Here is a 4,864-nt window from a genome sequence, read left to right as displayed (position 1 = left end):
ACCCAGTGGGTCAGAACAGACCCAGTGGGCCAGAACAGAGTCAGTGGGCCAGAACTGACCCAGTGGGCCAGAACAGACCCAGTGGGCCAGAACAGACCCAGTGGGCCAGAACAGACCCAATGAATCAGAACAGAGCCAGTGAATCAGAACAGAGCCAGTCCAACAACACCACATTTAAAGGAATGTGTGATGAAAGGTGTAGAATATATATTATCAATTTTGGAATTTTAGTTTGAAAAATATAGGTCGATTAATTTTGGTTAGTTCTATGAAAGCTTTCAAAACAAATAGTCAGATGGTCATTTCAACAGTGACCTAAGAGCGTCAGTTCCGAGAAGACATAAGACTACAGTAAGATGCCTGGGAGAACCCTGTGTGTTATGATAAAATGTTTATGCTAGTTAACTTAAAGCAGACAGAGTAAACACATTAAAGTGGTTCGTTTAATTTTGACTTCAGAAATGAAGTTTCAAGCTTTCAATTCAGAAGAATCTGGAGTTTAGTTCAGAAGGAACAAGTGTACAGTTCAGTTCAGGGCAATCAGTCACTTCAACAGAATTGGTTTCTAGTCTGTGGAGTTTCCAAGCCAGGATAGTTTGGATAGGAGCCTTCAAATTGTTCAAACTTTCATCCAGTTCAAAGTGAAAAGTCTAGGCTATCAGGATCCTGAGGGATTTATTCTTGCAGATGTGGAAAGGAATTATAAAATTGTCCCTGAAGTCCATTAAAGTGAAACTAGAAGTTAAGCTTATTGAGTCATGTCAGGAATTGATTATCTCTGGTCTTGGGTCTTGGTAACAGATGGTTTTGGAAAACAGGTTAAAGCTTCATTTTAATATTTTTGTTAAGATCTTTCTAACTGTTCTATAACTTGTTTATTTCTTCATTAGTGTAATAAAATTATGTTCTGTGGTTAATGAATATCTGCAGCCTCATGTGAATGCATCAGAGACTAACCACCACCGTAACTAAATGTAAACATTAAATACATGTTCTATCGAATCAGGTTTAATTCTCAAGTCTGACCTGTTGAATATTACCATCAGCCGGGACCATAACAAATAACAAATAACTGAAAATGGTGAAAAATTGGCTGCAATGGAACTTAGCTGGGCTTGCAGAATGGGTAGATGAGGAATTTGATATTGAGAAGTGTGAGGTGATAAGTTTTGGCAGAAGGGTTAGGGAGAGGTAATTTAGATTGAATGGCCCAATTCCCAATATACAGGACAGAGGGACCTCAGAGCTAAACATGCATTGATCTTTGTCGGAACATATTGAGAGTGTGGTTAATGATGTTTAAGCGATCTTAGCTTCCATAAAGAGAGACCTAAAATACAAAAGCAGGGAAGTTATGCTGGGCTTTTCTAAAACTTTATTTCAAGCCCCAGCTACAGTTTTTCAGCGAGTTCTGGTCACCACACATTAGGCAGATCATGAGCGTACATGAGAGAAGGTGCAGAGGAAATTCCATGGTTGAGTAGGTGGGGATGGGAATTGACCAATATGATTCCATGGCTGAGTAAGTGGGGTTGGAAAGTGACCAGCATGATTCCATAGTTGAGTAGGTGGGGTGGAAATTGACCAGTATGATGCCATGGTTGAGTAGGTGGGGATAAGGGGGGTAATGTTTAGTCAGTGGGTTTGTGTGAAAGGTTGAAGTTACTCTCTTTGGAGCATACGAGCTTGAGGAGAGATTTGACTGAGATCAGCAAGATTAAGACAGGGAAGAACATTTCAATTAGGCAACAAATTGAGGTTCAGAATCCCTACAGTGTGGAAGCAGGCCATTCGGCCCATCAGGCCCACTTCAACCCTCTGAAGATCATCCCACCCCAACCCTGGATACAATGGGCAATTTAGCAAAGCCAATCCACCTAACCTGCCCATCGTGGGAGGAAGCCAGAGCACCCAGAGGAAACCCAGACAGACACAGGGAAAACATGCAAACCTTTATCCATCCTCCTCCTTACATCCTCAAAGACCTCTAATAAATCTGTCAAACACAATTTCCCTGTCACAAAAGCACATCAACTCTGCCTGATTGTATTATGAATTTCTAAATGACCTACCACTACCCCCTCCCATAGGATCCCTACTTTGTGGAAACAGGTCACTCAACCCAACAAGTCCACACTGACTCTCCATAGAGCATCCTACCTAGAACCATCCTCCTAGCCCCCACATTTCCCATGGCCAACATACCTAATCTACACATCCTTGAGCATTTTGGGTAATTTAGCATGGCCAATCCACCTAACCTGCACATCTTTGGACTGCGGAAGGAAACCAGAGCACCCAGAGGAAACCCAGGGAGACATGGGCAAAATATGCAAACTCCACACAGACAGTCACTCAAGATGGAATTGAACCTGGGTCCCTGGCGCTGTGAGGCAGCAATGATAACCACTGAGCCACTGCGCTGCCATTAGGTGACACAGATTTAAGATTTTGGGCAAGAGGTACAGGGGAATCCAAAGAAGAACTTGTTCAAGCAGCAAATGGTTATGAGTAGAGTTTGCTGCCCCTGAGGGGGGTGGAAGCAGAGATGATGAATGATTTCAAAAGGAAATTGAATTGGCTCAAAGGAAGCTGCCGAGCTAAGGGGATCAAGCAGGGTTTCGGTACAGTTGGATTACAGTGCAACCTGCAAAACTGTCACTGTCTATGCCAGAAATAACGGAGTTGAGAAGTGAAATTACTGCTTCAATTTATACATCAAAGCAACTAACTCATGCACAACTAACTCTCACCAAAGCAATGTGAAAATGATCACATAATCTCTTTCAGTGACTGTCATTTGAGAGCTAAACATTTGTTCCAGAACTCATCATGTGTATGTGTGTGTGTGTGAGAGAGTAAGTGACTCTGTGTGTGTGTGAATCTGTGTGTAAGCGTGTGAGTGACTCTGTGTTTGTGTGTGTGTGTGTGAGAAAAGAGAGGAGAGTGAGCGACTCTGTGTGTGAGAGCCTGGTGCAAGTGACTCTGAGCGTGTATGTGTGTGTCAATGTATCAGTGTACATGTCACCATATCACTGTATGTGTCATTGTGTCAGTATCACTGCAGCAGTTTGATAGGCGTGTCAGTGCGTCACTGTGTAAGTGTCAGTGTGTATGTAACAGTGTATCACTGTGTAAGTGTCAGTGTGTGTATCAGTGTGTCACTGTGTAAGTGTCTTTGTGTATGTATCAGTGTGTCAGTGTGTGCCAATGTGTCACTGTGTAAGTGTCAGTGTGTGTGTGTCAGTGTGTCACTATGTGTGTGTCAGTGTATCACTGTGTAGGTGTCACTGTGTAAGTGTCAGTGTGTATATCAGTGAGTCACTGTGTAAGTGTCAGTGTGTATGTAACAGTGTATCACTGTGTAAGTGTCAGTGTGTGTATCAGTGTGTCATTGTGTATGTGTCAGGGTTTATGTGTGTGTCACTCTGTAGGTGTCACTGTGTATGTATCAGTGTGTCACTGTAAGTGTCAGTGTGTGCCAGTGTGTCACTGTGTAAGTGTCAGTGTGTCACTGTGTAAGTGTCTTTGTGTATGTATCAGTGTGTCAGTGTGTGCCAATGTGTCACTGTGTAAGTGTCAGTGTGTGTATCAGTGTGTCACTGTGTGTCAGTGTGTCACTGAGTAAGTGTCAGTGTGTGTGTCAGTGTGTCGCCGTGTAAGTGTCAGTGTGTCACTGTGTAAGTGTCTTTGTGTATGTATCAGTGTGTCAGTGTGTGCCAGTGTGTCACTGTGTAAGTGTCAGTGTGTGTATCAGTGTGTCACTGTGTGTCAGTGTGTCACTGTGTAAGTGTCAGTGTGTATGTATCAGTGTGTCAGTGTGTGCCAGTGTGTCACTGTGTAAGTGTCAGTGTGTGTATCAGTGTGTCAGTGTGTGCCAGTGTGTCACTGTGTAAGTGTCAGTGTGTGTCTTAGTGTGTCACTGTGCAAGTGTCTTTGTGTATGTATCTGTGTGTCAATGTATCACTGTGTAAGTGTCAGTTTGTGTGTCAATGTGTCACTGTGTAAGTGTCAGTGTGTGTGTGTCAATGTGTCACTGTGTAAGAGTCACTGTGTGTATCAGTGTGTCACTGTGTAAGTGTCATAGAGTCATAGAGATGTACAGCATGGAAACAGACCCTCGGTCCAACCTGTCCATGCCGACCAGATATCCGAACCCAATCTAGTCCCACCTGCCAGTACCCGGACTATATACCCATGCAAATGATTCTTAAATGTTGCAATTGTACCAGCCTCCACCAGTTCCTCTGGCAGCTCATTCCATACACGTACCACCCTCTGCGTGAAAAAGTTGCCCTGTAGGTCTCTTTTATACCTTTCCCCTCTCACCCTAAACCTATGCTCTCTAGTTCTGGACTCCCCGATCCCAGGGAAAAGACTTTGCCAATTTATCCTGTCCATTCCCCTCATAATTTTGTAAACCTCTATAAGGTCACCCCTCAGCCACCAACGCTCCAGGAAAAACAGCCCAAGCCTATTCAGCCTCTCTCTATAGCTCAAATCCTCTAACCCTGGCAGCATTCTTGTAAATCTTTTCTGAACCCTTTCAAGGTTCACAACATCTTTCCGATAGGAAGGAGACCAGAATTGCACACAATATTCCAACAGTAGCCTAACCAATGTCCTATACAGCCGCAACATGACCTCCCAACTCCTGTACTCAATACTCTGGCCAATAAAGGAAAACATTCCAAACGCCTTCTTCACGATCCTATCTACCTGCGATTCCACTTTCAAGGAGCTATGAACCTGCACTCCAAGGTCTCTTTGTTCAGCAACACTCTCTAGGACCTTACCATTAAGTGTATAAGTCCTGCTAAGATTTGCTTTCCCAAAATGCAGCACCTTGCATTTATCTGAATTA

This window comes from Chiloscyllium plagiosum, chromosome 22 (assembly GCF_004010195.1).
Source record: "Chiloscyllium plagiosum isolate BGI_BamShark_2017 chromosome 22, ASM401019v2, whole genome shotgun sequence".
Taxonomy (NCBI): Eukaryota; Metazoa; Chordata; class Chondrichthyes; order Orectolobiformes; family Hemiscylliidae; genus Chiloscyllium; species Chiloscyllium plagiosum.
Note: the sequence above shows the minus strand (reverse complement) of the source record.